We start from the raw sequence: 26,150 nt of genomic DNA on the forward strand, positions 1-26,150 counted from the left end.
GCAACAAGAGCTGGAGATGTCATTTCCCCATAGCCCTTCATAACTAGAGGAGACGTGAACCAGGTTCTGCTGCCTGGGGTATTCTGAATAAAAAGCAATCAAGGCCTTGGAGGAAATTCAGAAAATCTGTGAAAATACTTAATCCCTCCTTTTCCCATAAGGCTCTCCTGTTTCACCACTGGGTTTCAAGTACCCCCACCTGCATTTTAATCAATACCCCACCCCCAGCCGTGCTTCTCACATTATAATCAATATATAAATCACATGGGTTTTAAAACGCAGATTCTGATTTAGTAGGCCTAGGGCCAAGCATTTCTAACAAGCTCTCCTGATGCTGCTGATTCAACAGAGAAGCAAGCACAACACTGATTCCAAGGCCTTAGACTATGCTTGGTCCTTTCCTGATGCTTTTGAAAATGCAGGTCAGGAGAAAAAAAAAAGTATTTATTTGGGTTGTTCGCTGCTTCTCTTATCATTCAATAAAAATAATCATCGCTATGTGTTGAAAGTGTTCTTGAAACTGAGGCCCAGATGGTGTAAATTTTCCCTTCTGTGCTGACTGTGAGGTCAGTACCCTGGGAAAGAAGCCAACCCTGGCTTGAGAAACTGCTTAGTTCTCCTTCCAGCACACCTCAAGCCCTGCCCCATTGCCCAGGGTGGGCTCCTTCATGCCTATACCCTCTCGTTCTTGGCCCGCTCCTATCCCTGGATTCAGGCAAGTTTACTGTCTGGAAGCAGTGTCTTGGGCAAAACAATACAATATGGTACAATAGGAGGTGAGAAGACGTGATATGAGTAATAATCATTTAACATAGCATTCTTCCAAACGTTTCTCCACTTTCCTTCTAAAGCTCCTAGACAAAAAAAAAATCTTAATACAAAGAAATAAAAATGGTAGGATTTGAGAAATTTTAGCAATATGATGGATAAACAATTTAATTTTTGTTTAAGAAAAACTCCTGGAACCTCTGGCAAAATTTCCTTCCTTCCTCTCTCGATTCATTCATTCATTCATTCATTCATTCATTCAGGTGTGGAAGCAGAATTAAAAGAACTGGACTTGCATCCCAGCTCTGACACTACCCAGTCCCTCCATCTTCAGGGTCTCCCTCTGTAAAATGGGAATGAACAAAAATTGGAGGGCTGTTGTGAGGATTAATACTACCATTTATTGAACACTTAACTACTGGGCACTTTGCTACATGTTTTACATACATTTTCTAACTTAACTAATTAAAATCACATGTGAAAACAGTTTGTGTATAAGAGATTCAATAGATGCTAATTAAATTTATCATTCGGTCCTCTGAGCTATATGATCCCAAGGATGCCACAATAGGTTTCTCACAAACACCCATGTTGTTGCCATGCATTGGTGGTTTGCTTTGAATTTCTGCTCATGAACTCCCCTTGTTGACCTTCCTCTTTCACTATGAAATAAGTCTGATAGAATTGGTTTTGAGTTCAGAAGGACTCAGGAGCAAAACAGAGATTAGAATTAGGTCAAAATATAAATATGTAGAATATGATAAAAGTGGCATTTCACATGAGGACAGGGAGAGATTATTGAACATGTAGTGTCAGGTCAATCTACTAGCCACCAAAAGACATCAAGTTTAGTGACTAAGAGCATCACCTCTGGTACCACAATGCCTAAGTTCAAATCTTGGCTCTGCCATTTACAGTCGATTAATCTTTTTTTTATTTTTTTTTAACGTTTATTTATTTTTGAGACAGAGAGAGACAGAGCATGAACGGGGGAGGGTCAGAGAGAGGGAGACACAGAATCTGAAACAGGCTCCAGGCTCTGAGCTGTCAGCTCAGAGCCCGACGTGGGGCTCGAACTCACAGACCGCGAGATCATGACCTGAGCCGAAGTGGGCCGCTTAACCGACTGAGCCACCCAGGTGCCCCTACAGTCGATTAATCTTAAGCAAGTTGCTGGACTTCCCTGTGCCTTAATTTCTTGGTCTGAAAATGGGGAAAATTATAATACATCCACCTGATATAACTGTTGTAAGAATGTAGTTAATATAGCTAGAGAGCTTTAAAAAATTCCTGGTATATGGTAACTGCTATGTAAGGTTATTTTCTTATTGTCAAAATGTTTAAGTGTATCCATATTTCACTTCTTGCTAAAAGAACAAACTCCAGTCACATTAAATAATGAAACTATAAACTCCAATATGAAGCCCACCCAAATTAAATAATTAAACCATAAAAATACTAGAAGAAAATATAGGAGGGTATTTTTACAATAATGGAATTAGAACAGCTTACCAAAGTATGACAGAAATACCAATAAGAAAAGACTGATAAAGTTAATTTAAAAACTACTTTGGCAGGGCAAACACACCTTGAACAAACTCAAAAAAATAGCAACAAATTGGAAAATTCACAGCACATGTGGTAATAAAAGGCTTATCTTCCTAGAACATAAAGAGCAACAGTGGGCTGGCTGGTGCCCCCCTCCCAAGAGATATGGCCATGTCCTAATCCCAGTACCTGTGAACGTTACCTTATGTGGAAAAGGGGTCTTTGCAGATATGATTAACTTAAGGCTCTTGAGGAAGAGCCTATTTTGAATTATCCGGGTGGGCCCAGAATGCAATCATATGCATTCTTATAAGAGAGGGAAACAGAGGAGAAGACCAGGTAAAGATGGAAACTGAGATTGGAATCCAGCAGTCACAAGCCAAGACAGGCCTGGAGCCACCAGAGCCTGAAAGAGACAAGAAAATAAATTTTCCCTATAGCCCCTAGAAAGCTACACCTTAATTTCGGACTTCTGGTCTCTAGAACTATGAGATAATAAATTTCTGCTGTTTTAGGCATTAAATCTGTGCTTACTTGTTATAGCAGCCACATGAAACAAGCACAAACTAAAAACAGATAATTCATGGAATAAATACAGCCAATGAATTGATGTAAGACTGCAGTAATGGTCAGAAAGGCCAGTTAGACACTCCCAAAACTTACATTAAGATACTCAAATTTTCATTGCTATCTTGAATCACAGACAGAATAAAATAATTGACAGCTAAAGCATATAGGCAAGCATTTCACAACCTTTTACAGTGGGGATACAAAAAGAAAAGCAACAATGTGTATGTAATGCTGTGAGTTTAGAATCCAGAAAGTCTTCATAATCTTCTTTCAAGTTACTTCTTCTCCTCACTGCTAACAAAACCGTAAAGCCCTTATGACTCAACCTTAATACAAAATCAGGGCAATAATTTACACTTGAATTCAAGCCCTGTGGGACTTGTGTGCATGCACAGGCAAGTACCTATGTGTTTTAAGAATGGAAAGCAAAATCTGATTAACAAGTTGTTCATTCTTATGTAGCAAATACATAGTACCCCTTGCCTTTCATAACACAGTATATGTATTATATCCTATATAAGTGTATGGTATATACTATAAGCATGAATTCAGAAAGTATCCTGCAACAATGATGATCTCTATTCAGTAATTCCCCTCTCTTGAAGAAATAGGTTCCAAATATAAGTAAAGAGTAATGAGGGAGACAAAGACAGTTGTTTAATCACTTTTCCTAGCCTGTGATCCAAGGGGAATGAATGTATTATAAACATTTTCACGGCCAGAAAAAAAAAGGGGGGGTGTAACTATAAAAAAAAAAAAAAAAAAAAAAAAAAGCCGATCCATAAAAGAAGCAGTCTTAGAAACAAGTAGTTGCTTCAGCTCTTAGAGAATGTCTTACTGGCTTCCAAATACATGTAAGGCATACTTATACTTAGAAATGCTGTTCCTTCTCACCCAGCCCACTGAAGGGAAGTGTTTTTTTCTTTTTTCTACTCTTAAACCACCAGTCTGTTATTAGTTCATATGTTTTCAGTGAAATCTTAGCATTTCGGATTTAATATTTTTTTTCAGACACTTTTCTTCAGTACCATGAGTTTCATTACCTGGATTCATATTTTCATTTTACAAAAGCAACATATGTTTGTTATTTTTCAAAGTAAAAAATACGGTTCCTCGCAGCCGCCCGGAGCGGGCGGTGCCACCCCCCCCCCTCCAACCCCCGCCAGCGGCTGCCCGACCCTCCCCCTCGGATGTGGCCGGGGCTTGAGGAGTCAGGGCTGGGGACACCGCAGACCCGGGACCCGGAGCAGCTCGGAGGCGGTGAATAATAGCCCTTCAAGTCTGAAAAAAAAAAAAAAAAAAAAAAAAAAAAGGCCTCCAGTAAAACCACAATGCAAAAAAAGGGAATGAAACAGAAGGGAAAGAGTAAAAAAGTAGAAGAGGCAGAGCCTGAAGAATCTGTGGTGGAAAAAGTACTGGACAGACCTGTAATGAATGGGAAGGTGGGGCATTTCCTGCAGTGGAAGGGATTTACAGATACTGACAATACTTGGGAACCTGAAGAAAATTTAGATTGTCCAGAGTTACTTGAAGCATTTCTTTTTTGTTGTTGTTTATTTTTGAGAGAGACAGAGAATGAGTGGGGGAGGGGCAGAGAGAGACACACAGAATCCGAAGCAGGCTCCAGGCTCCCAGCTATCAGCACAGAGCCTGATGCAGGGCTCAAACCCACGAACCCAGAGATCATCACCTGAGCCAAAGTCTGACACTCAACCGACTGAGCCACCCTGGCGCCCCTGAGGCATTTCTTAATTCCCGAAAAGCTGGTAAAGAAAAAGATGGCACAAAATGAAAATCTTTATCTGACAGTGAATCTGATGATAGCAAGTCAAAGAAGAAAAGAGATGGTGCTGAGAAACCCAGAGCCTTTACCAGAGGTCTTGATCCTAAACGAATAATTGGTGCCACAGACAGCAGTGCAGAATTAATGTTCCTCATGAAACGGAAAGATTTAGATGACGTTCACTCGGTGCTGGCAAAAGAGGCAAATATGAAGTGTCCTCAAATTGTAATTGCTTTTTATGAAGAGAAACTAACTTGGCATTCTTATCCAGAAGATGAAGCTCGGTAATTGTTTTCATTGCTTCATATATATATATATATATATATATATATATATATATATATACGCACACACACACACACACATACATATACATGTATATATAATCTGAAATAAAATATTATGTATTTATATATAAATATATATATAAAATAAATATAAATATAATCTGAAATAAAATAAAAAATACAACTAAACCAAAGCAAGAAAAATAAAACTCCTATCACTCCTTCACCCCAAATTAAATAAGTATCTCATATATGTATACCTAGACATATATGCTTTTAAAATGGATTCATACTTACACATTGCATATTACAACCTGATTTTTTTCAGACTATTTGGTCATCTCTCTTCAATATGAATTTTTTGATAAATAGCCATCTACAATATTGTTAATGGCTGATTAATGCATTTTAAAAAGTCCTTTTAGCAAAGTTGAGATAGTATTGCAAGTAAATGTTTTCAATGTAAAATTTGTTAGTTAAACCATTATTCCACTGAGAATGAGGATGAATAACAAAACAAAAATAAAAGAAAGGCATCATTGCTCTCACAGTACCTTGTTTTGCCATATATTCTAGCCTGATGCAACTTCCCAGGAAATGGTGGTAAGCCCTCATCTCTGCCTCTGTGATCCGCACAGAGGTGTAAGGCAAGTATCTGGGGTCTTGCTGCCCACACTTCCTGCACCAGGAGGCCATTGGATCCCAGGACACCGTGCCACTTTGCTCTCTCTTGGTTCCTCTCAGCACTGTACTCACATAAATGTGTTTAATCCCTTCTCTGAGCTAATCTCACTGAAGTTCATTCAAGGTCATTTCATTGCTAAGAGTTTATCCTTTGGATTGGTGAGTGCTCACAGGATTACAGGCCCAATAGTTACTGGATTTACTCATTTGGAGACAAAGGGAAACTGGAGGATGAGGAGGTGGGGTAGAGAGGGAAATCCTAGAGTCAATGAGAATCAGAATCTTTTTTTTCTTTTTTAGAGGAATCACAATATGAGACATACATCAGGCCACTGGTGTATTATTCCAGGCCACAATCCTCCCCTCCCTCTTTTCCAACCTGTCTAAACTGCAGAGGAATAAAATACGGAGACTTAAAACTACAGCCAGTAGACGTCACTATCTAGACAGGCAACATGGGTTGGTACAGGAAATGATCAGTGTTCAAGTCCTGAAGGAATGTAGACTGTGTCCTGAACCACTTCTAAAGATCAGGTGCAAGTACAATATCATGATTCTAAAATGAAGGATGTTTTTTGTCTGTCATGATCTGACTAAGACCTCCCACCCTTACTACCACTTGGAGAAAAGCAAGCTCGCCTTTCAGAACTGTGCTATGCCAAGTGTGGTACACTCAGAAAGAGCCTGATTTTTCATAATGTATTTATCTTGGTTCTTCATGCTTAATGTTTCTGTTTAGTAATGTTATGCTCCAAGATTTAAGGAAAGGGCACAATATGAAATATCCAAAAAGTGATAAGTAAATTGATATATAAACTTCTAATTTTTATTTGTATATTTCAAGATAAAATTTGAGTTAAGACTTGCAACTAGCCAAGGAGAACTGGAAACACTTTTCATAAAAAATAAATAGGAGCACCTCGGTGGCTTAGTAGTTTGAGCATCCAACTCTTGATTTTCACTCAGGTCACGATCTCACGATTGTGGGACCGGGCCCCGAGGAGGGCTCTATACTGAGCATGGAGCCTGCTTGGGATTCTCTCTCTCCCCCTCTCTCTCTGCCCCTCCCCCACTCATATTCTCTCTCTCTCTCTCTCTCTCTCTCTCTCTCTTGCTCTCTCTCTCTCAAAATAAATAAACATTTAAAAAGTAAAATTTAAACTAAATAAGTAAATAATAAATATTTATTTTTTAGGGAGAAGGTAAAATTGAATATTATTGAAATACTCAAACCTGAAGTGTACATTTTAATGAGTTTTGACAAATGGATACATCCATGTAACCCACACTCCTTTCAAGATATAGAACATTTCCATCTGTAGAAAGTACCTTCATGTCCCTTCCCAGCCAACCCTTGTTCCTAACTGCCAGGCAACCATCAAAGTGATTTTTCAATAGAGACTAGTCCTGCCTTTTTGAAAACTTCATATAATGTAACCATATAGTGTGTACTCTTGTGTCTAGGTTCTCTCAGGATAATGCTTTTCAGATTCACCCATGTTGTGTGTATCAGAAGTTCATTTATTTTTTATTGCTGAGCTGTATCCCGTCTTATGGATGGTCACAGTTTGTCCATTTTCCTGCTTATAGACATTCAGGTTTTATCCCAATTTGGGCTGCTTTGAACATTCATGTAAAGGTCTTTGTGTAGACACACATTTGCATTTCTCTTGGCTAAATACCTACAAGTGGTATTGCTCAGTCAAAGGAGAGGTGTATATTTAATTTGTAAGAAACTGCCAAACGTTTTCCTGAATTGGTTATACCAGAAAGTCCCTTAAGACTAGAGGCTGCTCTGTTTAGTAATCCTCTGTGCCAATTCTTTATTAGTGTTAACTGCATGTGAAGTACTTTAAGAAAAATACCTAAAAATTAAGAGGAAGAAATGTAATATAATTTGAGATGCTAAAACTTATGAAAGCTCTTTTTTTTTTTTCTCCACCATTAGGTATTGTGAATATATTAACTCCAATTAAACACCAAGTCTGAAAGTCCTAATTACAGGGCAGCAAACAAGGCAATTTTTAAGCAACAGTTTGTTGTATATAGCCAAATTTCCCTCCAAAATGGTTGTGCCAGTTTATATTCCCACCAACAATATAGAAAGTGCCTGAGTCACCATATGGAGGCTCTTTCTCCTACTACATTAACTTTTTTACCCATTCATTCAGTTATGAATAGCCATGAATGCTTGGCTAGCATCACAACACCTACGAACATAAGAGCTATCTTTGTTAACCACATAAATCCACAATGGCAGTGTAAATGCAATTGCACACACCCAGCAATGACCTTAATTATATTTTTTGCAGTTTACAGAACTCTAGGGAGAGGGTAGACTGTAAAATCTTGGAAATTTTCTTTATTACATTTGAATCTCTTATATGAACAAGCTGTACAGATCTTACAAATCCTATATTCCATGCACTGACCTTTATCATTTCACCAAGATAAAATATCCAATAAAGGGCTACATTTTCTTTATTTTGAACAACAGATTCTGAAATAACTGGGTACTAGGTAACTCTTAGAAAAAAGCTGATTATTTCAATAGTAATAGCAATGGGAGATGAATATTTTCCCCCATCTCCTCCCCCAACCCCCCAGCAAGAAACTACTATTATAGGTAGGGAAAAAAAAGTGCTTTTTTAGCTCTTCTAGGGGCACCTGGGTGACTCAGTCGGTTAAGTATCTGACTTTGGCTCAGGTCATGATGTCACAGTTTGTGGGTTCAAGTCCCGCATCAGGCTCTGTGCTGACAGCTCAGAGCCTGGAGCCTGCTTTGGATTGTCTCCCTGTCTCATCCCCTCCCCCACTCTCCCACACTCACTCTCTCTCTCTCTCTCTCTCTCTCTCCAAATAAACATTGAAAATATATTTAAAATAATAATAATAATAATAATAATATCACCAAAAAGGGCTAACAATTACATTGCAGCTATTGTGCCATGCACTTAACATGCATTACTTCAAAATCCTATACGAGAAGTTCTCTCATTACCCCATTTGACATATGAGGAAGCAGATGATTCCAAATGCTGATAAAGAGATCTGGTAAAATCAAGAACCCCCACACTCTGTTGATGCATCACTAAAATAGTATAAATTTCCCAGAAGGTAATTTGACCAAAATGTATTTTAAAACTCAATACTCATACTCATACTATTATTGATCCAATAATAACATTTGCTAGAACTCTATGCTTTAAAAAAAATCTAGAATGTGTGAAATGTGTGCAAAGATTTCTGAACAAAGATGCTCCTTGGGGCTCCTGGGTGGTTTAGTCGGTTAAGCACTGGACTCTTGAATTCGGCTCATGTCATGATCTCCCGGTTCCTGAGCTGGAGACCCACGTGGGCCCGTGCTGACAGTGTGGAGCCTGCTTGGGTTTCTTTCTCTCTCCCTCTCTATCTGCTCCTCCCCTGCTAGTGCACACTCTATCTCAAAATAAATACATAAACTTAAAAAAAAAAAAAGATTCTTCTTGCATTTTTGAAAAAATAACACTGACAAACTAGAAACAACCTATCTGACCAACACTAGGGCAATATTTAAAAATAAATTATATTATAACCATGTAGGGGAAAATTATAAAATTATTAAAATGTTATTTATGGAAATGTTTTATAACATATGGAATTGTTTGTAATATAATTTAGTTTAATTTGTAGTATAGCTTTAAAAAGCAGAATAGAATTTATATAATTACATAAATAATATGTATGAGATATATCAAGAGAGATAGATCATATCATGTAAAATGATACAAATTGCCAAAGGAATGTGAAAATGCCAAAGGAAAAAACCTAGAACATATGCTCAAAGAGTAACTGTGACTGTAACTAGGAGATGGAATTGTTGACTTTCTTCTTTGTACTTTTCTGTCTTTTCCAAATATTATGCAACAAGCATGTATTTGTTTTCTGTATTTTTCTCTTTGGTAATGCTTTTTAAAATTTATTCTTAAACTGGTATACAGTATAATCCACTCTTGTTAGCATACAGTTCTAAGTTTTGACAAATGCATGGAGTCATTTAACCTTCACCACAATCAGGATGGGGAATAGTTGCATCATCCCCTGTAATCATGGCACCTCCTCCCCACCCTTAACCCCGGGCGACCACCCCATCCTAATTTACCTTTTCCAAATGCCATATAAATGAAATAATTTAGTATGTACCTTTTTAGTCTGGTGTCTTTCTTTAGCATATGTATTTCAGATTTATTCATGCTGTTGTGTGTATCAATAATTTATTTCTTTTCATTGTTGAAGATTCCATTGTACAGATGTGCCACAAGTTGTTTATCCATTCCTCAGGGGAGAGACATTTGGGTTGTTTCCAGTTTTTAGTGATTACAATTAGGCTGCTATAAGCATTTACACACAGATTCTTATATGACCATGTTTTCATTTCTCTTGGGGTAGGACTACTGGACTGTACAGTAAGTATATGTTTAATTTTATGAGAAACTGCCAACTGTTTTCTAAGTGGCCCTACCATTTTCCATTCCCACCAACATACTGTGTGGGAGATACAGACCCTTCTCATCCTCACTGGGACTTGGTATTGCCATTTTTTTAACTACTGTAATAAGTTTGCAACTTCCATGATGTTGAGCATATTTTCATGTGCTTATTTTCATCTGTGTTTCATCTTTGGGAAGGTATCCATTCAACTTTTTTTAATCCATTTTTAAGTTGGGTTGTTTGGTTTTCATTTAATGTTGAGTTTGAGAGTTCTTTACGTATTCTGGATAGAAGTCTTTTGTCAGATATATGATTCACAGAATTTTTTCCCTGAATGTTTTGTTTTCATTCTCTTAACAATGTTTTTCTCAGAGCAAATACTTTTAATTTTGATGAAGTCCAATTCATCAAATTTTTCTTTTATGAGTTGTACTTTTTTTTTTTTCAACGTTTTTTATTTATTTTTGGGACAGAGAGAGACAGAGCATGAACGGGGGAGGGGCAGAGAGAGAGGGAGACACAGAATCGGAAACAGGCTCCAGGCTCTGAGCCATCAGCCCAGAGCCCGACGCGGGGCTCGAACTCACGGACCGCGAGATCGTGACCTGGCTGAAGTCGGACGCTTAACCGACTGCGCCACCCAGGCGCCCCTTATGAGTTGTACTTTTGATGTCAACCTAAGAACTCTCTGTCCAACCAAGAACACAAAGACTTTCTCCTATGTTTTCTAACAGATTTCTCATTAGGTTTTACATTTAGATACATGGTCCACTTTGAGTTAATTTGTGTATATGGGGTGAGGTATAGGTCAAGGTTCATTTTTTTGTACATGGATGTGCAATTGTTCCAGCACCTTTTGTTGAAATTGCCTTTACACTTTATTCCACTGAATTGCCTTCATGCTTTTGTCTAAAATCAATTGACCATATTTGTGTGGAACTATTTCTGGGTTGTTTATTCTGTTCCATTGATTCTTTTTTCTATCCTTCTACCAACACCACATCATCTTGCTTACTTTGCTTGATAGTAAATCTTGAAATTAGGTAGTGTGAGTCCTCCTCTTTGTTCTTTTTCAAAAGATTTTGACTATTATAATTCTCGTTGCCTACTACAGCACCTTTTGCTGATTGTAAGTTTTAGAATCTGTGATTGATTTTTACAAAAACAAACTTGATAGACTTAGGACTGGAGTTGTGTTTAATTTATAGATCAATTTGGAGAGGACTGACATCTTAATATTGACTCTTCTAAACCTTAAACACAGACTATGTATTATTTTTATAAACAGTTTTTAAAGCCCTTTTGAAAACCACATAATGTTCATTTTCACTCATTTATTCTGCTTCTTTTTTAGACTCTACCACAAAGCCATAGGAAATGATGAACACTATCTTTCTCTTTAAATTCTGGTTTGGTTTTCCCCAGGTTCTCAGGGAGAAAATGCTCATGTCACACCTGAAGGGCAAATCACATTTTAATAGTGGAATTTTCCTTCTCTTCTCTGCACTACTTTACGGCCTGAGGGGTTTTTCTTCCTTTGTAAGCAAAGCTTCTTTGGGTTACTGAAGGGATAGATACTGCAGTGGAAGCAAAATGGAATGAAAAGTAGAGGGCTTGGGTAAGGGAGCTCAGGAGGACCATCTTTCTAGTCTAGTTTAGTCTAGTCTAGTCTAATCATTTTTCTAGCTCTGCACCAGAGCTTTCGCACCACTGAGGAAGCAAAAAAGAGAAAAGAGAAGGAAGCTATGGAGGAGGGAAGGAGCCAGTGAAATGGTGACTCAAAGGACCTGTGAAACCTCTAGGAGCTGGGGTGGCAAGAGGACATTTTAAAAACAGTGATGCCTACAGTTCCATGTCAAAGTGTCTGTTTGTCTAGACCATAAACATCTCCTCTCCCATCTTCAGAAAATTCTTCTGATCTTCTGTGTACATGACTTTTGAAATATTGAGGGAGAATTGAGTTCTACAACTAAATCAACGAAGTGCAAAAGCAAAGCAGCAAATGTGGAAGAAAAAGAAGCAGAGAGGCTGGAAAGCCACAAGAGAAGCCCAATGAGAAGAGAGAGAAACTGGAGCTTACAGCTGAATATCTGCCTCCCTTGTTAAACTGTAAACTCCAGGAGGACATCTTTCATTCCTCCCAGACTCCAGTATACCTGGGGAGCAGCAACAGGGCTGCAGCAGTGGAAGCAACAGGTTTCTGACCCTCACAGGGGTCATGGCTGCTCCTTCACACACCGTCCCCAGCACCTGGCCTACTGCCCGGCAGTGGAGGCCTCAGTAAATGTGGTTAGTCTCAAACTGGGGCTTAAATAAAGAGAAACTGGCAGAAACTTCCCCTCAGTGACTGAATTAATTCTAGCCTCCTTGGGTAGAGAAAGAGAAAGGGGCTAAAATGAACTTAAATTGATCTGATAACAGATAAAAACAAACAAACAAGACACACAAAACAAAACCTGGGCTGACCATCATCTGGGCTTAGATAACTGGACAAAGAAATCCAGAAGTAACTCTTCTAGACCGGGTAAGACCAACATGCTCAAGCATTTGGGACACCTGTAGTTTGTGTACCTGTGTTTGCTTTCTGCTTGAATCTCCCTCATAGGAAAGTCCTCTAAACACAGGGACTTTTTTATACTAAATAAAAATGCCATTGTGACTGAGGGTTATAACTTTATTAGGCTTTTTTTCCCCTAAAGCTCTGGTGGTTAGCTTAGGAAGAGCAAGTAGGCAGCACTCCTAAAAACGTCTTTCTTTACAAAGACCTATTGCTGTCTAAGTGCTTTATTTATTTTTGCTTATTACTTTTGCTTGCTTAAAGACTGTAAAATAAATCCTCATATTTATTATTATTATTATTATTTAATTTTAGAGGAAGAGAGAGTGCACAAACAGGGGACAGGGGCAGAGAGACAGAGAGAGAGAGAGAGAGAGAGGGAGAGAGATCTTATGCAGGCTCCACAGTCAGCACAAAGCTGGATGTGGGGCTCAATCCCACAACCCTGGGATCATGACCTGAGCTGAGATCAAGAGTCAGATGCTCAACCGACTGAGCCAACCAGGTGTCCCTAAATCCTCACATTTTAAATGACAGTTTTTCTTTGCAAGAAAGTGACTATTAATAAATGAACACTTCAAGTGGCTGGTAAAATACTTACACTCAGGTGACTAATGCTTTAAGCTTCCATTAGGTTTTTCAAAAGATTTTTAAAACTAATAACACATTTATCATTTGCTTGTTTATATTCCCTTCTGTAATGAGAAATTAAATCGAGTATGAGAACTCACAGGCCTTGAAGCCAGCCAAACTTGACTTTTAATTCCACTCAGTATGACCTTGGGCAAGTTTCCTAATCTATTTAAGCCTCAAATTTCTCCTCCATAAAAAAGGACTGTACTTGTAACTAAATTTAATTAAATCAACACTGTATAAAGCACAATATGTGACATTGAAGAGACAGAAAATAAATGATAGCTATGATAACATCACTCTTAATATTATTTCCATATCCTCTAGCCTCTACAATCCCTAGAGAAGGATCTAAATGAAGAAGGAAAAAAAGTGAGACACCAGACATAGATCTGCCTTCTAGCTTGAGGTCAGTCCTTCTTTCAAGGTAACGCTTAAAGCTTCTTAGTTGTCTGGGAGAGGTCCACTAACCAGGGAGGTCTGAGCAGAGAATGGAATAAACAGGACAACCAACACAGGAAGACCAACACAGTTGCCAAAAGTGGTCATTCCCCTTATTCTGCCCAATGAGAAAGCTTTCCCCTCTCCACGTACCTAAATCCTCTCCTTTCTTCAAACCCAGCTCAAATCATACATCTAATATACAGCTTTCTTGAATTGCTGAAACTCAAAACTTCAGCCCCCTAACAGCTCATGGTCTGTAGATCTAGCACAAAGCTTTGCTCATGGTGGGCACTCTCCAAAAATCTGTTCATTGACCAGTTGGTATCCTGACATAGCTGTTGTGTGGTGTAAGCACCGTAGTGACCACATAGTCAATGAGCCTTGGAGTATACCCCAAAGAAAGAAGCAGCACACTGCACACAGGGAATGGCTTCTATTTTGCCCAGGGCTAGCTCTTAAAACTGCCCAAAGAATTCACACTCTTACTGATTCTAAAGGTTGAAAGCATAAAGCCTGCACTTTCCAAGTTACTACACTTGTTCTGATAGGTGACTGCACAGTTTAAAGACCTCTTCTCTGCGGACTTCCTCCCCATCCCAAGACCAAACCAAATTCTAAACCCACAGTTGACATGATCAGAAATGCCTAAGTTTCCTCTGAGCTGGTCCAATCGGGCTCTCTAGAAAAAGAATTTGTACAGAGAGACCCAGAGACTGAGAGTCAGTTAGTGATTGTCCCTAGATCGGGAAAGGGATATGGTTTGGGTGGCCATGTTGGGTTCATACTCACTGATAAAAAAAAATAGGGGGCCAGTCTGCAGTGATGAGCAGAAGAACGTTGCAGACACCAGAGAGAGAGAAGCAGAGACCAGAGACTAGATGACATCTGGGAGAGAACAGCCACCTCAGTTCTTGACTGTACATCTTGCTGAGGAGGCCTAGTGAAGCTTCCTGCTCTGAGGTTCCCACACTCCACAGCCTAAAGAGTGTGGAGCACTTGAGAACTAGTGGTCAGGAACTCAAATTCTGGAGCCAAATCTGCCTGAGTTCAAAGCCTGACCTTGCCACTACTAGCAGGGTGCTACAAAACAAACTATTTTGTCATTTGTTAACAGCAATGTGTTAAATTCCAAAATCTCTAGTTTATTATAATCATCATTGCCTGCTAGTAAGAAATAAGTACTTGAATTCAGTAAGTCTATGATAATGAGATAGCCTTCCTTTTTAGACTCATTAAAATCAATCAATTCCTCCCTCTTGAAACAAGCAGAAAAAGAACCTACATCCATTTGGGAAGAGCTACTCCATGGTGCCAGACTAGGCTCAAAGCCTCCCTGGCTGAGCCATACTCACTAACATCTAAAGGGAAGCAGATGTGACAACAGCCTTACCCTTCAGGAAAAGTTCCAAGATAAGCAGGGCCATTTCCATTTTGATCCTCAATGATTTCAGCTCTCCTGGCAGAGATTTTTTTCCACTAGCTATATTAATTAAGTATAATTCAGCAGAAATTTCAGGCTATTTAGCATTTTTTAAAAATAGGAAACACAGACATGCCTTGTAGCACAAAGGTAGGCCCTTGGCCATAGCAGGCCAAGGGAGGCCCTATTAGGGGGGCAGGCATCCAATGACTGTGCCTAACATCCATGACTCTCTGACATGAGAGATCCCTATGCTTAGCTGGTTCCTGGATAACAGGTGGGAGGAAGCATTTTCATCTAGTTGAACACTCTTAAACATGAACTACAGTTTTTTAACATTCAAGATCCCCAACACCTGGCAAAACACAAAGAAAACATTTTGAGACCCATTTTACTAATATGGCTTGCAAAGTTCCTAGTACCTTGCCTATAACAACACTGTAATGGAAAGAGGCTGTGTAAATGAAGCACATTTTCCCTGTGAAATACACACAAGGTAAAAAAAAAAAAAAAAAAGGAGACATTCTGCTTTCCCCTGGAACCCACAATGATGGGAAAGAAGCTCACTCTCACCCTAACAACAAGAAAAAGATAAACTACAAAACTATAACCTGTCCAGAACCTATATAAACAAATAAAAAGAAATCACCTAAGGGGTGCCTGGGTGGCTCTGTCGGTTAAGCACCTGACTTCGGCTCAGGTCATGATCTCACAGTTGGTGGGTTCCAGCCCTGTGTGGAGCTCTGTGCTGACAGCTCAGAGCCTAGAGCCTGCTATGGATTTTGTGTCTTCCTGTCTCTCTGCCCCTCCCCTGCTCGCTCGCTCTCTCACGCTCACTCTCTATCTCTCAAAAATAAATAAACATTGAAAATTTAAAAAAAAAAGAAAGAAATCACCTTAAAGTTTTAAACAAATTGTGAAAGTCTTAAGTATGGCCACCATAAGCCAGAATGCAAGGGGAGCTCCCAACTACCTTCAGGCTCTTCTCCCTAGACTGAGTATAGGGTAGGAGACTGGAGAGAGTCAGGGGGCAGACCAGGAGGAGGGGAGGTGCCCAGGAAAAGCACATTTCTCCCTATGAACAAAAGCCTTCAGATGCTGAGGGAAAGCAGCTAACCCTTTAACTGGACTCCAGGGCACAAGTGAAGCTTGTGCTTGGACACTGCAGCTTGGATAAGATTAAAAGAAAACAAATAAAAACCCCTACTCCTGGGGGAGGCATAGAAAACTCTCTCAAAGAAGATCTGCCAAAAAATCTAGTTCAAATTATTTTAAAGCACTTGCAAACACACCCCAGATCTTATGCTTCATGTGAATTTATCCCATCTCTACAGTAATGATAAAATATTGAACACTGGCCCCCAACCACGAAATGGTTTCACCATCTCCAAAGTGCACTGTGTGAGAGGCATGCTCAGGACACCCCAGGCTAATTCCAAAGAAAGAATTAAGGGCAGTAGCTGATTCTCAGCAGGAACATAGATTATTCCACACTCATTCAAGGCAACCTTTCACAATTCCCGCTGCTGCCCCAGTAAAGGCCCAGAGTCCAGAGGCCTTCTCATGTCCTCTGCCACCCCTGCCTCACTTCCTCTGCCATGCTGGCCCCACTGCTTCATCCTGCAGGCATTTAAGCCATCCTTTTTTCAAACCTGGGCCCTACAGAGCAAGCATGCACTGCTCATGCTGCATTCTCTACTAAGTATGAAAGGACTACTGGTAGAATATTCCTCTTGACTAGATTGGAGCGACAATAAAATACTCATTTTCATGCTTCTCTTGCTAGTCCATAAAGCAAACAATTGAAGTTATTCTATACTCACAGACTCTTTTGCTATAGTCCTCAAAGGATTTCTTTTTAACCACTTTCCACTATATAGTATCATCCCAGCTTGTAAAATAAGCAGAGGGACTGGCATAATTATCACCCTATGTTAGCGATGAGGAAATTCAGGGAATAAAGAAAGTCTTTCCATTCAATTAAACATGTGATTCTTGATCTCCTATACTGTGTTTAATTTAGCCTACAAGGCCATAAAGCAATATTAGTTGGGAATTCTACCCTTAGGTAAGACACAGTCATGTTATTAGAAAAGACGTTAGAACACATTCAACTAACAACCAATGTATCAGTATTTGGAAAAGAGAGAGAAAAATCAAGCTAGACTGAAATCAAATGCTCAAAAACGTCCATGAGATGAACACCAACTATTATAGGTGTTCAGAAAAGGGAGGGAGGCTGGGCCCGGTTGGCCCATTCTAAAGGGTTCCTAGGGAGGCCAGATTTCAGGTTAAACCCCAGAGATTAAGATAGGCAGGCAGAGTGTCGCTAGTGAAAGGAACTACAAATGGGTCCTACACAGAAGAAAGTGGGACCAAGAGAGGCTGGCAGGGCGCGTGGGCAAAACAGGGTGCTTTCCAACCCATTCAAATAGAGCAAACAAAAGAAAGAGCTTTTTCATGAACAGTGCTGGGTACTGAGCTAAACCTAAGGATAGAAAGATGAATCACACATCTCCCTGCCTTCAGAGAGCAGACAGTGGGGTGGTAAGGCAGAAACCCTTCCCCAGTACCAAATTAACATAAATATCCAGGCTTTTTAGAATTATTTTCAAGCAGTAGTAAAAATTTTTGCCTTGATATAATAGAACATTGGCTTTGAAATCAGATCTCAGCTCAAATCCTGATATCTACCACTTGGTAGCACTATAGCTTTAAGCATGCTACTGAACTTGATTTTTTTTATTCTTAGTTTTGTCATCTTTCAAAATGAGAGTAATAACACCTACTTTTCAGAGTTGTAAGGATACAAAGGCATATGGAAAGGCCTCGCATTCAATAAATGTTACCCACCAATATTCCTAAATGGTAAAAGTTTAAACACTTATGCTTCTTCTTAGACTTTCTAGTTTCTTTTTTCTTTTCTTTTTTTTTTTTTTTAACTTTGAGTTAATTAACATACAGTGCAGTATTGGTTTCAGGAGTAGAATTCAGTGATTCCTCAGTTACACACAACACCCAGTGCTCATCACAACAAGTGCCCTCCTTAACACCCATCACCCATCTAGCCCATCTCCCACCCACCTCCCTCCATCAACCCTCAGTTTGTTCTCTATTGTTAAGAGTCTCTTGTGGTTTGTTGCCTTCTCTTGTCTTTTCCCCACCTTCCCATACATTCATCTGTTTTTTTTTCTTAAATTCCACATGAGTGAAAACATGATATTTGTCTTTCTCTGATTAACTTATTTCACTTAGCATAATACATTCTAGCTCTATCCACATCATTGCAAGTGGCAAGATTTCATTCTTCTTGATGGCTGAGTAATATTCCATTGTACATAGGGCTGCCTGGGTGGCTCAGTTGGGTAAGTGTCTGACTCTTGATTTTGGCTCAGGTCATGATCTCATGGTTCATGAGTTTGAGCCCCACACCAGGCTCTGTGCTGACAGCTCAGGAGCCTGCTTCAGATTCTGTGTCTCTCTCTCTCTCTGCCCCTCTGCCCCCCACCACTTGTGCTTTGTCTCTCTCTCTCTCTCAAAAATAAACAAACATTAAAAAAATTCTATTATGTACATACATATATACATGTATATGTGTGTATGTGTATATATATATGTGTGTGTGTGTGTATACATACATATATATATATACACACACACACACACGACACCTTCTTTTCCATTCATCAGTTGATAGACATTTGAGCTCTCTCTATAGTTTAGCTATTGTTTATAATGCTGCTATAAACATTGGAGTGCATGTACCCTTTTGAATCTGTATTTTTCTATCCTTTGGATAAATACCTAGTAGTGTAATTGCTAGATTGTAGGGTAGCTCTATTTTTAATTTTTTGAGGAACCTCCATACTGTTCTCTAGACTGGGTGCACCAGTTTGCATTCCCACAAACAGTGCAAAAGGGTTCCCCTCTCTCTGCATTCTCACCAATATCTGTTGTTTCTTGTGCTGTTAATTTTAGTCTTTCTTTTTTTTTTTTAAGTTTACTTATGTATTTTTGAGAGAGAAAGCATGAGTGGGGGAGGGGCAGGGAAAGAGGGAAAGAGAGAGAATCCCAAGCAAACTCCACACTGTCAGCACAGAGCCTGATGTGGGGCTTGAACCCACAAACCATGAGATCATGACCTGAGCTGAAATTGGACACTTAACCAACTGAGTCACCCAGACACCCTAATTTTAGCCATTTTGACAGGTGTGAGGTGGTATCTCATCATAGTTTTGATTTGTATTTCCCTGATGATGAGTGATGGTGAGTATCTTTTCATGTGTCTGTTAGCCATCTGGATGTCTTCTTTGGAAAAGTGTCTATTCATGTCTTCTGCCCATTTCTTAACTGGGTTTTTTTTTTGGACGTTGAGTTTGATACATTCTTTATAGATTTTGGATACTAAACCTTTATCTGATATGTCATTTGCAAATATCTTCTCCCATTCCATAGGCTGCCTTTTAGTTTTGCTGATTGTTTCCTTCACTGTGCAGAAGCTTTTTATCATGATGAAGTCCCAACAGTTCATGTTTGCTTTTGTTTCCCTTGCCTTCAGCAACATGTCTAGTAAGAAGTTGCTCCAGACAAGGTCAAAGCAGCTGCTGCCTGCTTTCTCCTCTAGGATTTTGATGGCTTCTTGTCTCACAGTTAGGTCTTTCATCCATTTTGAGTTTATTTTTGTGTATGGTGTAAGAAAGTGGTCCAGTTCATTCTTCTGCATGTTGCCATCCAGTTTTTCCAACTCCATTTGTTGAAGAGACTGTCTTTTTTTCCATTGGATATTCTTTCTTGTTTTGTCGAAGATTAGTTGACCATATAGCTGTGGGTACATTTCTGGGTTTTCTATTCTGTTCCACTGGTCTATGTTGGTCTTTCTGGTTTCTTGCTTGAAATCTGCATCTTCAGATAGGTTAACTCCACAGGTTTTTTTCAAAGGCAGACAATGAAGAATCCTGGTGTGAAGGCCAGCAATGAACTAGAGGACTAAAGCTTTAGTAATGCATCTGTTGGAAGTCGATGAGACCCTGGGGTAATAAGCTCAGTCACATCCTACGGACACACTGGAAATAGAAACCATTGGTGGGAGGTCCTCTCTGAAACCAGGAGGAAGAACACTCGTTGGCAGCAATATTTCCCTCTCTTCTGCTTTTATAACTTGCCACCACCAGTGGAAAGACCTTGAGGGTGTCCCATGTGCCAAGAGACAGCAACACTCAGGCAGCTGGGCTCTGTTTCTGAGTTTTGCATTTGGCACTGCAGAGGAGAAAGCAAAGGTGTGACCCCAGGTGGGGAGAACATAAACTCTTCTCCAAAGCAGCATTTCAGGATTAGCCTTCAACCCTACTAGAACAGACTTCCACAAGGAGCAGAGGGGTGCAAGAGGAAGAGAAGAATATTGGTGGTGTCTATGATGTACTAGAGCAAAGGACAAAGTAGGAGATGATGCTGTCCTTTTATCTAAAGTCATTCTTGAGGCTCCTAGGTGGCTCAGTTGGTTAAGCGTCCAACTTCAGCTCAGGTCATGATCTCATGGTCTGTGAGTTCGAGCCCCGCATCGGCCTCTGTGCTGACAGCTCAGAGCCTGAAGCCTGTTTCAGGTTCTGTGTCTCCTTCTCTCTCTGACCCTCCCCCGTTCATGCTCTATCTCTCTCTGTCTCATAAATAAATAAACGTTTAAAATAATTTTTTTAAGTCATTCTCACTATCACTGCTTCTCAAGTTTCTCCCTCCAACAGTTACTAGGGACTCACAAGGCAGCATTTACACCTTCATCTTCTACCAATCCTGTGAAGTATTATTATCTGCATTTTACATATGTGGGAGCCATGACTCAGAGGTAAAGTGATGTGCTAAAGGCTACACAGCTGTTTTCTGGCAAAGCCTGTGCATGGCCTTAGTTCACATCTGGAAAGGCAGGATTTGTCACTGATATTTCCCACATTATAGAAGATGATCACCTCCATAATCAATATTATTTAGACACTAAGAAATCCTAATTTAACAAATGACCATCTTCTATAATATGGATAGTTGTTATCATCGTGACAACATTTTGGCTAATACTTGCTTGGTACCCTTCACCCAAAGCTGGCATTTCACACCATAAAGACAATGATATCCATTCAGTCTCTTTAGAGCACCACATTATATCTGAGTAAATTCAATTACCATTAAACTGAAATTCCACTCCTTCTCCTTCACCATCCCCAAATGGACAACTCAAAGGTATAAGTCACAGCATACATTACCAATGCTCGGTGAAGTAGTGAGGTAGCTAGTCTCCAAGGAGGCAACTGTGACAGCAGAAAAACTCCTTAAACCCTAACCCTACCCCAAGATATCTGCATCCTAATGCCCAGACACTGTGTAGGTCTGGAAATTCAGATTGCAGATGGGATTAAGGCTGCTAATCAACTGACCTTAAAATAAGGAGAGCCCAATGAAATCACAAGAGTCCTTAAAAGTAGAAGAGGGAAGCAAAAGAGAGAACCATAGAGATGGCAACACAAGAAAGACCAGCCAAAAGCAGTCCTGAAAAAGAAAACCAAAGCCGGAGGCACCACAATCCTGGACTTCAAGCTGTATTACAAAGCTGTAATCAGCAAGACAGTATGGTACTGGCACAAAAACACTTAGATCAATGGAACCAAACAGAGAACCCAGAAATGACCCAAAAACGTATGGGTCTTTGACAAAGCAGAAAAGAGTATCCAATGGACTAAAGACAGTCTCTTCAGCAAATGATGCTGGGAAAACTGGAGAGCAACATGCAGAAAAATGAACCTGGACCACTTTCTTACACCATACACAAAAATAAACTCAAAATGGATGAAAGACCTAAACATAAGACAGGAAGCCATCAAAATCCTAGAGGAGAAAACAGGCAAAAACCTCTTTGACCTCAGCCATGGCAACTTCTTACTCAACACGTCTCCAGAGGCAAGGGAAACAAAAGCAAACATGAACTATTGGGACCTCATCAAAATAAAAAGCTTCTGCACAGTGAAGGAAACAATCAGCAAAACTAAAAGGCAACCAACGGAATGGGAGAAGATATTTGCAAATGACATATCAGATAAAGGGTTAGTATCCAAAATCTAAAAAAAGTATCAAACTTACCCAAAAAACAAATAATCCAGTGAAGAAATGGGCAAAAGGCCTGCATAGACACTTCTCCAAAGAAGACATCCAGATAGCTAACAGACACGTGAAAAAATGCTCAACATCACTCATTATCAGGGAAATACAAATTAAAACCACAATGAGATACCTCATCTCACACCAGTCAGAATGGCTAAAATTAACAACTCAGGCAACGACAGATGTTAGCAGGGTGCAGAGAAAGATGATCTCTTTTGCACTGCTGTTGGGAATGTAAACTGGTGCAGCCACTCTGGAAAACACTATGGAGGTTCCTCAGAAAGTTAAAACTAGAACTCATGTGTCAATGTCTGAGCTACAAAACTGTTAAGAAAATGAATCTGTGGCGTTTTAAGCCAGTAATTTTGTCGTAATTTGTTATAGCCACATAGAAAATGGATACAGAAACCAATATTTCCATGCCTCATGGGTGGGCATGCTAATCCTCCCATTGAGAGAAGGAGTTGTGCCCCCTCCCCTTGAATCTGGGCTGGGCCTGGGACTGCTTTGACCAAAAGAACTTGGAAAAAAATGACTTAACAGGACATCAAGCCCAGTCATCAAGAAGTCCTGGCAGCTTCTTGCTTCACCCCTATCAGAGACCTGAGCTTTGAAGTAAGACCTGGAGAAAGGACCGCATGGAGAGGACCTGGAAGATAAGATGCCACCATGGAGAGAGACCACATGAGGGAACACTAAACCATCCCCACAGCCCCAGTTGCCATCTGATTACAACAGCTTGAGAGAATTATGAGATATAATTAAAGGGTTGCTGTTTCAATGCACTAAGTTTTGGAGTAGTTTATTACCTAAAAAACAGATAAATGAAACAGCAAAACACTATCCCACAACAGCAACAAAAAAAGTTCATGGCCTATTATACATGTTATATCACAAGAATAAATCTAGTTTAAATAGGCCTTCTAAGGAGAAGTAATTTTCACTGAAGAAATCAGTATATAATTTTTCACTCCAGAGTCTTTATTGAACAACCTGGGGAATCTTGCCATCTTAACAATAATAAGTCTGATCTGTGAACATGGCATGTCTTCACAGTTATTTGGCTCTTCTAATTTCTTTCAACAATGATTTATAGTTCTTAGATGACATGTTTTCACCTCTTATTAAATTTATTCCTGAGTATTTTGTACTTTTTTATGGTATTGTAAATTGGATTGTTTTCGTAATTTCATTTCCAGATTATTCATTGCCGATGTTTAGAAAGTTTGTTTTTTGGATTTTTTCAAAAATTTTTTTTAAGTTTATTTATTTTTGAGGGAGAGAGAGACCACGCAAGCAGGGGAAGGGCAGAGAGAGAGGGAGACAGAATCTGAAGCAGGCTGCAGGCTCCAAGCATCAGCACAGAGCCCTACATGGGACCCAAACCCACGAACTACAAGATCATGACCTGAACCGAAGTCAGATGCTTAACCAACTGAGCCACCCAGGTGCCCCTAGAAAGTGTGTTTTTGTATATTGACGTTGTATTCTGAAACCTTCAACTCCTTTATTAATTCTAACAGCTTTTTTAATGTATTCCTTAGGATTTTCTATTTACACAATGTCATCTGCAAGTACAGATAGTTTTACTTCTTCCTTTCCTACCTGGATGCCTTTTACTTCATTTGCCTAACTGTTCTGACTAGACTCTCCAGCATGTTTTTTGTTTGTTTTGTTTTATAAATTTTAATGTTTACTTATTTCTGAGAGAGAGACAGAGTACAAGTGGGGGAGGGGCAGAGAGAGAGGAAGACACAGAATCCAAAGCCGGCTCCAAGCTTTGAGCTGTCAGCACAGAGTCTGACACAGGGCTCTAACTCACAAACTGTGAGCCTGACCTGAGTTGAATCAAGCACTTAACTGAGCCAGTCAGTTAATGCTGGCTAGCGTAATGCTGAATCCAGCATAATGCTGAATAGAAACGGTGAGGGTAGACATCCATGTCTTGTTCCTGATCTTAAGGGGAAAGCATTCAGCTAACCCTGATGTTAGCTGTGGATTTTTAAGATACCCTTTATCAAGCTGAGGAAACTCCTCTCAATTCCTAGTTTGTTGGGTATTTTTTTAATCACAAAAAGGTATGAAATTCCATCAAATACCTTTTCTGCCTCTACTGAGATGATTATGTGGCTTTTATTTTTTATTCTATTGATATAGTGTATTACATCAATTGATTGTCAGAGGCTAAACCACCCTTGCATTCCTGGGATAAATCCCATTTGATCATGGTGTGCAATCCTTTTTATATGTTGCTGGATTTAGTGCTCATATTTTGTTGAGGCTTCTTGTATCAGCATTCATAAGAGATATTAGCCTGTAGTTTTCTTTTCGTGTAATGTCTTTGTCTGGTTTTGACATTGGGTAACATTTGCCTTTAAAATGAGTTAAGAGGGGCGCCTGGGTGGCTCAGTCGGTTGAGCGTCCGACTTCAGCTCAGGTCACGATCTTGCGGTCCGCGAGTTCGAGCCCCGCGTCGGGCTCTGGGCTGATGGCTCAGAGCCTGGAGCCTGCTTCCGATTCTGTGTCTCCCTCTCTCTCTGCCCCTCCCCCATTCATGCTGTGTCTCTCTCTGTCTCAAAAATAAATAAAAAAAAAACGTTAAAAAAATTTTTTTAAATGAGTTAAGAGATGTTCCTGCTCTTCTATTTTTTAGAAGACTTGTGAGTAATTGGTATTAATTCTTCTTTAAATGTTTGATAGAATTTGCCAGTGAAGTGATCTGGTGTTTCACTCTTTCTGGATTCTGAAATTCCATAAAGGAACAATGTGATTCTATAGTCCAGAATAAAGGGTAAAGGATAGTTCTACTTGTGTACCGCATGGGTAAAACACACCTGGACACTTCTCACATGTGAACTGCATATTTTTGAGGGTACCTGACAAACTAACAAAATCCAAAGAAGGAAGTCTCCACAGCGAAAGACATCATATGAAGAGCTTTTGAAGAGCTAAATGTTTACCTGAAAAATGGGATTTAGGAGGCAAAAGAGTTATCCACAAACACTTCAGAATTGTGCTTCAAAATATAAAAATTTCCAGAGTGCCTGGGTGGCTCAGTCAATTAAGGCTCTTGTTTTCAGCTCAGGTCATAATCTCACAGTTTCATGGGTTCCAGGCCCGCATCAGGCTCTGTGCTGACAGTGCAAAGACTGCTTGGAATTCTCCCTCTCTCTCTCTCTGCCTCTACCCCGCTCATGCTGTTTCTGTCTCTCTCAAAAACAAATAAAGAAACTTTTTTTTAATGCCTTAAATATATATATATATTTATATACATTTATATATTTATATATATTTATATATATTTATATTTATATATTTTATATATATATATAAATTTACTGGTATTACTCAATACTCAAAGTCCACTCCAAGGCACAACAAATCATTCATTTATTCAATGAACTTTATTCTGCATTTCCTTAGAAGGAGGCCCTGTGTTAGGTAACTGCCTAGGATAGATAGATTGATAATGTAGAGTCTAGGAGCAGAGATAAGACAAGCGCACAAAAACTAACCATAGTACAAGGGAGAGAATGAGAGGTGTCATGTGAGTAGAATAAAACCTACTTTGAAATTCAGAGGCAGGAGTCTTTATTTCCCACTGGCAGGACAAAGGCACCTGGAAAAAGGAAGCATTGAGTTGAGCATGAAGGGTGTGTACTAATTTTTGTGGGGAGAAATATATTAAGAGGTCATTCCAGATGGAGGGAAAGCAGAAGCAAAAGTTTAGAGGTGGAAACAGAGTCAGACATCATGGTGGAACAAAGCTGAAGAAATGAATAGCCCAAGCTGACCAACAATACAGGTAGAACTATCAATTATTGGGGGATAAAACTAGAAGGG

At 39.5% G+C, this 26,150-nt stretch overlaps 1 protein-coding gene and 1 pseudogene across 3 annotated transcripts in view; one reads left to right on the plus strand and one right to left on the minus strand.

Moving 5' to 3' along the window:
* MCF2L2 (MCF.2 cell line derived transforming sequence-like 2) overlaps nt 1–26,150 on the minus strand; it is a 267,461-nt gene that overhangs the window by 237,618 nt on the left and 3,693 nt on the right. The window lies entirely within an intron of this gene.
* LOC112849930 (chromobox protein homolog 3 pseudogene) lies at nt 332–4,970 on the plus strand (annotated as a pseudogene).

This window comes from Puma concolor, chromosome C2 (genome assembly GCF_028749965.1).
Source record: "Puma concolor isolate L17-30 chromosome C2, mPumCon1.1.hap2, whole genome shotgun sequence".
NCBI classification, from domain to species: Eukaryota; Metazoa; Chordata; class Mammalia; order Carnivora; family Felidae; genus Puma; species Puma concolor.